Raw genomic sequence first — 12,168 nt, 5'->3', positions numbered from 1 at the left:
GCGCTTCTTCCACCATTGCTTAGTGCTGTAGTTCCCAAACCATGCACCAAATGGTCCCAGAGAGCTTCAGTGAACCTACAGGAGAACCACAGGGTATGTTCCCCTTTTGAGGAAAACAAAGGATCCTCAATATCTGACAGACACTGCATATGCTACTAGCTTTGGTTCACAGTTTCAACATTGAGAAAGTATTACACTACTTCCTTTTGATGACATTATACCTTTGTGAGGCTAGGTCTTTGGTGGTTGCTATGATAAAAAGCAACTATGATGAGAAAATAAGCGTGGAAGAGAGAATGGGGTGGTGGTATCTAATCTGATCCCAAGGTTTGAGGAGTTGTGTGGTGTCCAGCGGATGCACATATCCCATTACCAAGTGATTGCAGTTGTTTTAAAGTAAAACTAGTTTTTTTTTTGATTTATGCATAATATATATTTTTTGCAAATGGCTTCTAAATGTTGGGAGATGATGCTCCATGTATTTGTCATGGTTTTGCATCTATTGTAAGCATCATATTGCAAGAGGCACTTATTATCTTTGATCCCAAAATTGATGTTTGTATAGCTAATAGACTTAGAAGACAGAAATAATGACTCCATCTGGAACAAAGAGCAGGTCTACTTACTGTCTAGTTTAATAGAAATAATGTCTCCCTCTAGGGCAGAGATCAGCCAGGCTTACTGCTCATTATAAAAGACTCAGATTGCCAAAGCTTGGTAACCTGAGATTCAGGTTACCTCTCCTGTAACACAACCCACTGTGTGTGCAGGTGTCACACAGCCCTCGTCACATAATCCCATGGAATTGAAGCTCAGGAAACCAAATTAATGCTGTCACATGGAGCATTGCTGCTGCCATGAGTAGTGCATTCCTTTCTCTCCGACCCAGGAGTCTCATGTCAACCTCCATGAGATGTGGTTGGCTAACTCATTAGCTTACCAATAGGGTAAAATCTCGGACCCTTCACAGTTCTCGACATGAAGTTGTTAGGACATAAGTATTTATTAGGTTGTTTGGACAAAGCTACTTAATAAACAGAACTATTAATTCTTCCTTTTGGCCAGCAGCATTGTGATAAAATTACTGAGATACTAAGGGTACTATGAACTGAAAAGTTGGGAACTTCTGGCTCAAATCATTGTTCTTATCTGCATGTTTGAAAATAAGACTTGTCACTTCCCAGCTGGCAGGGAGGGGAAAGGAAAAAGCCAAAGGAAGCAATTTCTTTTAAAAAGCAAGCCAGGCACAAGTCACACACAGCTCTCCTGCTCACATCCCATTGGTGAACTTAGTCATGTGGCCACAGCCAGTCACAAAGGAAGCAGGGAAGTGGAATCTCTACATAAGTGTCTATATGCTTGGCTTAAAATTGACATCTAGGGAAGGAGGAAGATGGATTTTGGAAGACAACTAACATTTGCCACCACATAGGTATTTCCCTATGGTTAGTTATTGTCGCTGAAATAGTAGTGTGGGATGAGATGTATAAACAACCTTTTAATATCTTCACTGTAAGCTGGCTCTATATGGCTGTTATCTGAGAGGCATTTGCCTTGGTAACCACTTCAGTTTCCTTCCTTCCTTCCCCTCTCTTGGCATCGTATCCCAACCCTAAATTCCAGGAACCCATTAGTTAGAATCTTTTCATTGGCAGACTCTGGGATGCTCTGCTTCTTATCCTGGGTGGCAGGCCCTGCCATCTGCACTGTGCACTCTTGGCTTCAGAGCTCTTACATGAAGGGCGTAGCTGTGCATGAGTTAGGGATACCGGACCTGTGTTTACATCAGGGTGGAGGAATCACATTTTTCATCAAATCACCTAGGCTTTGATGGGCTTAAAGTTTAAATAATTTGGGGGCCCTCTAAATAAAAAAGAGAACTAAATTAAGCATGCATAAAAAACACAAAATAAATATTTAGAACGAGACAAGAATTCATAGCAATTTTCAATTGTAAAAAAGCTGGCAAATATTACAAACATCAAATTTTTAAAAATGACATGTTTTTATTCATGTACTGCCCAATATGCCTTTGTAAAGTTTTGGGACAATTTTTATATGATCAGTAATTCTAAAAAATATGCAAAATTAATCTTCAGTTAAGGCATACAGAAGAACAATTTTAACTTGTTTCTTGTACTGACCTGCAAGATCATGTAATCTAAGTATATTACTTACATTGATTTATGAATGGATACGTGTGGGAGTTTTGGCAGAACATTTGCTTCATCTGGCCATTTTTCTGTGTCTAAGGGAACGTTGTATTCATTTTCATCAACCAACAGATTTTGTTAGCACAAAGAGCGTCAGATATGCTAAGAGGTGAACTGATTTGATGTGATAAACATCTGACTTCATATACAGATATGCTTGCTGTTGGTAATACTGCCACAGGTTCATGACCTGTAAACCGTAGGAATTGTGATCCATTCTATTTTGCAAGATTCCCAACAACAACAAAAAAATTGGTGGTTTAATATTCGTGTACATTGTACTATTAAGTATATTTCTGATAGTAGCAAACTTTTAATTAGGTGTAAAAGAGAACTGAATCTTCTACTTACAATTGTATACGTCTAATAATTCAAAGAGCTTTTTGAAAACTAGCTGTTGGTCCCATATGTTTCAAATCTTATTGCTCTTCCATTACTGAGTGCTGAGTACCATGGGACATGTTCATACCACAATTTTGCCCTTGGCCCTGCACTTTGATGTTATGGTGCCAAATGAATTTGACATTGTAGAGTCAGGAGAATTCCTGGAAGCCATTCCTATTCTAGTAGGCCTGGTGATAACCTAACTACACATGGAAGTGACTGCCAACTACAGAAACATGTGCCACTCAGTCCAAACTTCATGTATCCCTGACTCAACTTCTCTTTGGCCAGATACCAAAAATGCCTATTGACACTCATCACTGTTCAGTAGGGAAAGATGGGTGGTGAAAAAGTTGGAGAGGGAAGACATATTACGTTTTCCAATTACTTTTAAAATATCATTATTTCCCAAACTTTACAAAGACATGTGACCATTGGAATACATGTTTAGGACTGCTCAAGGGGGCTTGGATGGAGCATGTACAAGTGAAGTCTCCATTAGCTTCCCCTGGCTAGAGGTTGTGAGCGACCACAAGGAGATCTGTCTTAAAACAAATGCAATATCCTCCCAAGCCAACTATCATTTTGAAGCAGTTTATGATTTACAGAGCTTTCATACCCATTATTATATTTGATCTTCAGGGCAGCCTTTAGGTTGCCAAAACAGATACCAAAATTTTGAGAAGTAAAATTATTTGCTCCAGGCAAGCAAAATTTCCCTGGACTTAAAATTGAGGTCTTCCGACTTCAGAATTCAAGCTTTTCTACTATATCATCCAGAAAAGACTCATAAAAGACATTTTTTGCATGACATATATTAACTGCTTGAAAAAACATATCTGTGGGACAAATGAAAGAAAAGAAAGAAGTCAGGAAGGAGCCAGGAATACTTTAAATGACCAAGGAAAGACAATCCTTCGGTGGAAAGGAAAATGGGCCAGAATCCTACCTTTCCAGCTGGAACATATATTTCCTTACATTTCTTCCAGATGTCAACCTGTTTTCCATACCCCAAAGCCCAATCCAGTGTTACAGGGAATAGGACATAGATGATTACTCCGTAAAAGGGCTCTGGGTTCATATGTTCTCATAAAACAGTTTCTATTTTTCTGGGTTACAGGTGGGGAGTGGGTTGGGTTTTCCTCTCTAGGTGGGGGTGAGGCAGGGCAATGGGGAGCAGATGGGTGAGCCTCAATTAAGGTTAATTGTAGCTTTGATAAATTATGCCTAGATAGATTTTGAGGAATGCATTGTTCGCCAGTTCAAGGCCTATTGCTTAATTTTAGTTAAGTGTGAGGAGGCATGGAAAGAAATCTATACTTTTAATTTAAAGATCAGCTTGCCTGATCTTACTCCAGATGTAGTGAGATCAATGACATGCTCTTGAGCTTCTTCCTACTTTGTCAGGCCTCAGACAGGAGGAGGCTTTTAATGCCGAATTCCAACACCTTAAAAGCAGATGAAGGGATGGAAACATGCAAGTTGATTTAACATGGCCCAGTTCATTCAGGAATCTCATGGGTCTCTGGAATTTCTGACAGCCCAATTTCTACTCTTTAGCAAGAGAGAAGAGATGGGCTTATTTAAAATTGAGACCCAGTAATTTAGAGAATTGAATGATCAGAGTAGGGAGGTCTCACCTAAGGAGGTGAAGTCTGTTCAGAATCATTTCCATCTATGTTTAAACCTTCAAAGGCCTCCTTTTATTCTCCTTTGAATAAAAGCTAAACTCTCTACTGTAGGGTCACCAACAAGACCCATAAGTCCTCTCTTATCTCCTTTACTTCCCATCCTCCTGCCATGCCAGTGGCCCTTCTGATCCTCACACATGGCACCTTCTTTCTGTCTTTTAGCCTTTGCATATGTTGCTCTGGCTTTTCATATATTCCTATTATCTTTCAGGTCTCAGCTTAGATTCTTGGTGGTCTCAGCTTTCTCATGGTGGCCTTCTCCAACCACCTCATCTAAAGTAGCAGCATAACTTCCTTCTCCTACTAACCTAACCACCATCATCTCACTGTTTTCTCCCTTGCACTTCACAGTCTAACATGTTCTTATTTAGTTGTTCCTTACTTATCTGCTTCCTCCCCTGGAGTATAATCTCCATGAGGGCAGAGGACTTATTTCTGTCATTTGTCAGATATCCCCATCTCCTAATACAGTGTCTAGCCCATGAGAGATGCTCCATACATATTTATTGATTAAAGACTGAAAAAATGGTTTCCCTTCACAGCACTAGCTGACCCACTTGTGGAAGGTTCATCTTAGCTTTCAGGGTGGTTTTCAAACTCTAAACACCTTTCTTTGCCTTCTTACCCTAGGTTAAGCCTTTGCTCCATCTAAAGACCAAGTAAAGTCTTGACTTATGTTGCTCTGAGGTCTTAGTCCTGGTATACTGAGCGAGCAAAGGGAGCAGATATTTTTGCAGTGGGTGAAACAACCTGTTTCCCAAGGGTGTGCCTTCTCTCAGGTTGGACAGGATGTGCCCTCAGAGCTTGCCAGGGCATGCTTTTCCAATAATGGAGGCACTGTTCAAGTTCAACAGGCAGGGCAGCAGAAGCATAGCAGCCAGGAGCATCCATGGGAGACAACCAGCAAGCTCAGGAAAGACACACATGGAAAACAAAACTCTTGCATTAGGAGCCTACGTAGGGCTGGAAAGTACTTTGAATGAAATCCAACAGTTTAGAGCCAAGAGAGTTGGAGAAAACAAAAAAACTCCTGTCTACATACGTTTTCCATTGGAGCCCATTCTATCTGTATTTGCACTTCAGGGCCTTGCCAGGAGGACCATGCTTGCTTTGACTATCAAGAGCATTTGGTTCATGGAGAAAAGAGAGACAAAAATGGAATGAAGAAAAAAAATGGAATGAAGATAGCAAGGCCACAGAGGAGGAAAATGGGCTTCTGTGGAAATACTTCCTGATTCTAGAGGATGTTGATTTTTGAAGATGTTGATTTTTGGAGTTTCCCTGAAGTCTCCTCTGGACCCTTTATACCCAGGAGGAGGAATATTACAACAGGGAGAGCCATGGCCTGATGGCCAGTACCCCCGAGTTCTACTACTCCCAAATCTGCCACTCACTTTGCCAAGTGACCTCCGGCAAACCACTTCACCTTGAAACTCAGATTCCTCTTCCATTAAGTGAGAAATTGAAAAAAAATAGTGGCAAAACATAACATAAAATTTACCACTTTAGCTACTTTTAAGGATATATAGTTCAGTGACATTAAATATATTCACACTGTCATGCAACCGTCACCACCATTCATCTCCAGGACATTTCCATCTGTTTCCTAAATTGAAATTATATACCTATTAAACAATAACTTCTCATTCCTCAGCCTCTGATACTCACCATTCTATTTTTTGATTCTATGAATTTGACTATTATAGGCACCTCATTTAAGTGGAATCATACAGTAATTGTCCTTATTTGTCTGGTTCATTTCACTTATAATGTCTTCAGGGTTCATTATTATTGTAGCATGTGTCAGAATTTCCTCCTTTTTAAGTCTGAATAATATTTTTTATGTATACTCCATTTTGTTTATCTATTTATCCACTGATAGACACTTGCATTGCTTCCACCTTTTGGCTATTGTGAATAATGCTGTTGTGAACATGAGTGTGCAAGCATCTGAATCCCTGCCTTCACTTCTTTTGGGTATATACCCAGAAATGAAATTGTTAAATCATATGGTAATTTAATGTTTAATGACTTGAGGAACCACCATACCATTTTCAACAGTGATTTACCATTTTATATTCTGATCAGTAATGTACAAGGGTTCAAATAAGAAATTGAATTTTTATTAATCAGAGAATCCATTCTTCAGAGAAATGCTCCAGGAACACTCTATATGCAAAAGAATTATAGGAGTGTACTCTAGAGCAGTGGGAGTGAGGAACCCAATAACCCCAAAGAAGCATTTCTGTGGAGTGAAATGAAACTCCACAGAAAACTAGAGAAGACATTCTCTGAGGCTTCTTCACATATCAAGCATCTATTAGCCTACGTTCATGTGACAAACTGAGCAGGTATATTTGGCATAGCTGATTTACTTATGCATTACCTGTTCAACAAAGGATTTGAAGGGATTTGCAAAAACCCATACAACGGAAATGGATGAAACACAGTCAAGGATATCAGGGCCGAAAAAGTTGTAAGGGATATCTTTATATATATCTCATATATATATGAGCCTGCACTGCTTCCGCCCACAGGCTCTCTCAATCTGAAAGTTGTAGATGAAGGAATGTTGGAGAAATCCAGGGAGAGACTGCTCTATGGACGTGTGGAATTTCCAGGGGCAAAGCAAAGGAAGATTGTTTATGTTATGCATACCTGCCCCCAAAGTTACATTGCAAGACTCAAAGAATAAAAGGAGCAAGAATCTATTTTTTTTTTTTTTGCAAGAATCTATTTTGAGCAGAACAGAAACACGTTGAAGACACAGAGCAAGTGCTTCTAAGAATGCACCCAAGTCATAAACTCCAAGTTTAAATCCTAGCTCTACTGCCTGATAATCCAGGGCAAAATACAAAGCTTCTTTAAGCCTCCATTTTCCCAACTATAAGTGAGTGTGATGCTAGGGATTGCTGTGAGGTTTAAGTGAGACAATGCATGTCAGACACTGAGTCTGGGGCCTGGTCTATAAGCTATCAGGACATGGTAGCTACTGCTACTGGAATTATATTTCAGAGGCACCCATGCCATATCATCGTTGTTCATTTCTCTGTCCCTGGCACTTAGCAGAATGCTGGCTCATAGTAGGTGTTGAATGGGTATTTGTAAACTTGAATTGATGTAATTGTCTTTCCTGTTTGACATGCCCTGTGCCACACTCCCTTTGACAGTGGCAGGTGACAGGGTTGAAAAGCATGAGGTCAGGTTAGTTAAAAGCATTGCTCATGAGGTAACACCCAGAGACTAAATGCTCATGGGCTTTGATGAAATTCAAGCTGTGTAATGTATATGACTGTGACCACCCAGTTCAGGGGCCTCTACTGCTTTTCTTCTTCCTCCCTCTTTAAAGGAATGTGTCTTGCTTATTCCAGCAAAAGATGTAAAACGATAAATTAGATAATAAATTAGGACCAGAGAAGTTCAAACTTCAGTTTAAATATTACTTACTGAATGTTTAACATGTACCTGTTTAAGACTTTCTGCTGGGCACTGTAGGATATTTGAAGTTCAACAAGAAAAGACTTCTCTCAAAGCATGTACTTTTTAATAATTGAGTGGTGTATGGATATGGTAGTATAAGAAAAATGCCATAAAGAAGATCAAATGAAGGCTTTGAGAAATGAAAGAATTACTAATTACTCAGAATTACTAATTACTCAGTTGTAATTAGCTGAATATGTTTCTTGGAAGAGGTGGTCATTTCTGATAGTGTTTGAATTTGTTTCCATGGGAGAGGCGGGGAGGGAAGGTTTCAGAGGCAGGAGGAATGATGGGAGTAGGAGGCATGGGGCAGAGAAGTACAGAGGGCTTGGCAATCAGTGAGTTATCTGTTTTAGATGGATCACACAATATATGTAGAAGAATATGTCTAGAAAAAGGGCTTGGGAGTCTTGAAGGTTTTGAGGAGAGTTTACAGAGAAAGGGGAACAACTGAGATTTTTGAGTAAGGAAGTGGTAAGATCAGATTGGCATTGGGGAAGGCTAAACTGGCAGTGGTACATGAAGTGGATTGAGGTGGAGAAAAAGATAGGAAATGAGGTATGACTTACAGGACAGTTGAAGAGATCAGGGCAGAGGAATGAGGGTATTGGCAGCAGGAACAGATTAGAGGGACCATTGGAGGAGGGATTTTGCGAAGTAGCTACTACAGGACTTAATAGTCCTGTTGTTTTACTTTGAGAGAGATGAAGCATGGCTATGTCTTTCCTGAATCAGCTCTTGTAAGCTTCTGGTGAACAGACTCCAGGCTTGGAAGCAAAGTGTGGACCCGGGGTCTGTTGGTTGGCAGAGTGGGTTGGAGAACTCGAAGCATCTCTCATTCTCCCTGATTCTCCATGTGCTTTAACCCAATTCACAGCCTCAGAGGAAAGAGCTAGATGAGTTAGATATGAGAAGGAAGCTTCTCCACTTGGCAGCCTCATCTGTGACCGTAGGGACATTGCACAATAGTCACGCGTCTCTTGGAATGTGACAAAGACCAGGATTATCAGCTTATGTGTTCCTAGCCTCCTGTCCTCTCTCCCCTCCGCATCCCCCATCACCAAAAGAGAATTTTCTCTTGATTGCTCAGCTTCTCCTTCTCCCCTCCTCACTTAGGAGACTTCTGTCTACACATTCTATGTTTTTCTTATGACACAGAAATAGGGAGAAGAATCAGATGGGACAGTTAGGAGGAAATGAGGTAAATTCCTGGTGTCTTGGCTAATTCCAGGATTACCCTTTGCTCTGTAAAATTCAGGTCATGGGCTAAATAAACAAGATAATAAAGAATGAAGCCAGAAGACCAAGTCAACCCATATAATAAGGATCTAACAGAGAAATAAGGAAAAAGAAAATAAAAAATAGCCTGGGCTGTGTTTCAGAGAACATTTGAAGGGGAGACTTGGCAAATGAAAGGCTCTGAGACACAAAACATGTTGCTGTAGAGTTTCAACAGAATCTTTTAATGATAATTAAATGTTGGAATTTCTGTTTTTGTTGCTCAATGTTTTTAATGTTTTATGTTTTTAATGTTTTGTTTTAATGTCATAACATGCTGAGACTGGACAACATTGCATCCCAGCTTATAGTCAAGTTGTAGAATAGCAGAATGGTTATCAGCAGGAATTCTGAAACCAAACTCTTGAGTCTCAGATCCCATTTCCACCACTTAATAGCTGTGTGACCTTTGGCTAGACACTTCTCTATGACTCAGGTGCTTTGTAAATGAGTTAACAAGAGCATCCACTGTTGTGAAGATTAAACATGTCTATAAAGCTCATATAAAGTTCCTATAAATCCTGACATGTAGTTAATATCATATAAGCATTATTAAAACAGCAACATTTATTTTTTTATTTTTAAAAATATTTTATTTATTTATTCATGAGAGACACACACACACACACACACACACAGAGAGAGAGAGAGAGAGAGAGGCAGGGACACAGGCAGAGGGAGAAGCAGGCTCCATACAGGAGCCCGACATGGGACTCGATCCTGGGACTCCAGGATCATGCCCTGGGCTGAAGGCGGACGCTAAACTGCTGAGCCACCCGGGCTGCCCAAAACAGCAACATTTAAGGTTATAAGATTTTTCTGCTTTAGTTCAATGAAGATGGTGAAGATCACTACCAGAGAATTATTCTCAGCAAAACAGTTTTGGAGGAGAATGGAGGATCTAGATGGTTGTCATAGGCAGATTTCTAAAATGCCCCTCAGTGGAGGCAAACCATAAGAGACTCTAGACTCTTAACAAAAGAGAACAAACTGAGGGTTGAAGGAGTGAGGTGGGGGTGGAGGGACTAAGTGGATGATGGGGATTAAGAAGGGCACTTGTTGTGATGAGCACTGGGTGTTAAATGCAAGTGATGAATCACTAAATTCTACTTCTGAAACCAATGTTATACTATATAAGTACAAATTAAATAAAAATTTTAAAGACAAAAATAAATAAAATGACCCTCAGTGACTCGTATCTCTGAGTATTCACACTCTTGTGTAATCTACTCCCCTTGATTGTGGGCTGGACCTGATGACTTGTCTGTAATTCATAGAATATGGCAACAATGATGGGATGCCACCACGGCGATTAGGTTACAAGAGGCTGTGACTTGAGTCTTGCTAGCCAACTCTCTCCCACTGTTTTTTGATGATGTCAGATGCCTTGTTGGAGAGGCACGTACGGCAAGTAACAGAAAGCCTGTGGCCAACAGCCTGTGAGGAACGGCCAGTAGCCAAGGAGTGAGTTGGAAATGAATCCTGCCTCATTTGAAACTTGACTGTAGCTTTTTGAGAGATCCTCAAGCAAAGATCCCAGCTAGGCCATATCCAGAGTCACAACTTCAGAAACTGAGATAATAAATGTGTGTTGTTTTTTTTTAATGTGTATCTTAAACCCTTAAGTTTTAAAGTGATTTGTTAAATAGCAACAGGTAACTAATACAGTAATGTGCCAAAGTAGGAACTTGGGAACTGAGTAAAGGGCAGCAATCTAGCTGTTGGTCAACCGGTGGAAGCTGGGGAGGGCTTGAGGATGGCAGCCATGATAGAAGGAGCATCCCATGGGCAGCACTGGTGAAACCACAGTGCAGGTGTCTGTGCAGAGGAGAGTGACTCAGGCTGAGCCCTCGGGGTTGGGGTAGCTGAGGCTGTCCTAGTGGGAACACGTAGTTCTCATCTTGCATCAGTGACCTCTTCACAGCACTCGAGCATGGAAATGCCTCCTTATGTTTATGAAACTCCTCCATTTGTTTGTTTATTGGTTCATGCAACAACTATGAGCTGGAAACGTCTACGTGGTATGGATACAACTCGAAGAGAAGAAATGGCCCACACACTTTGCAATTTCTTTTAGCTTTATTCTAATCTTTCAAACTGCACTTCTGTCTCCTTCACTGGGGGGATTTCTGATCACGTCGGTGTTCTCCATGGCATTGTCCTGTCTTTTCTTCTTATCTTACTTGTCTCCCTGAATGATTCCAGGCTTTATCACTTGTGTGTTGATGATCCTGAATCTACGTATGTAGCTCAGCACTCCAAGTCCTCAGATTGTACATCCAACTTCATATGCTACTTCTATCCCACAGACACTTCAAGCTCAAAAATGACGAAAATTAAATTTATTTCCTCTACCCCTTCCCTCTCCTGTCCTGTCCAAGCCTTCCTTTTCTCCAACATTTCCTCTTCTAAAAAACAGCACCATCATCCCCACCGACTGAGGATAGGAGTCCTCCAGATTCTTTCTTCCTGGCCTCCCCTTTCTTCCTCCAATCTCACTAAGTCTTATAGATTTTTACCTCCTCAAGAGCCATTTCCTGTTCTCCATCACGTCTCTGATGACCATTTTAAGCTTGTATCTTCTTTCAGTAGATTTGAGGCAATAACTTTTACATTGATTTTCTTGTCTCTGTGCTCACGCCTATTGTTGCATCTTTCACACTAGTGCCAGTATGAGATTTCTAAATGCTGGACTATATAGTTCTGGCCCAAACCCTACAATGATTCCCCATTGCCAACAGCGTGAAGTCCATATTCATTAGCTTGCTGTTTGCAGCCCTTCACAGTCTGACTCTGGCTAGTTCTCACCCTCATCTTCAGCTACTTCTTCACACAAACCCTATGCTTTAGCCATACCATTTGCAGTCTTCCTGACATGCTGTGGCTCACTCTCTTTCACTTGGGAGGCCATCCCCTGATCCTATCTATCAGATGAATTCCACATCATCCTTCAACCATTTCTTTGGCTTCTTCAGGTAGAATTGATGTCCCTTACTATCTTCTGCAATACTTTTATTATGGCTCTTTTCATATCTTATTTGCATTCAATTATTTCATGTCAGTGTTCCCTGCTTGTGAGCTCCTTGAAGGCAGAAACTCTGTGTTTTCATCTTCAATTCCAG

The 12,168-nt window shown here is 40.6% G+C and overlaps 1 pseudogene; it reads right to left on the bottom strand.

Annotated features, from left to right (window-relative positions):
• LOC119876911 overlaps positions 1–11,957 on the bottom strand; it is a 30,910-nt pseudogene extending 18,953 nt beyond the window's left edge.
• Between the last annotated feature and the right edge of the window lie 211 nt (positions 11,958–12,168).

This window comes from Canis lupus, chromosome 13 (genome assembly GCF_011100685.1).
Source record: "Canis lupus familiaris isolate Mischka breed German Shepherd chromosome 13, alternate assembly UU_Cfam_GSD_1.0, whole genome shotgun sequence".
Lineage (NCBI taxonomy): Eukaryota > Metazoa > Chordata > Mammalia > Carnivora > Canidae > Canis > Canis lupus.
Note: the sequence above shows the minus strand (reverse complement) of the source record. Positions and strands in the feature narration are given on the sequence as shown.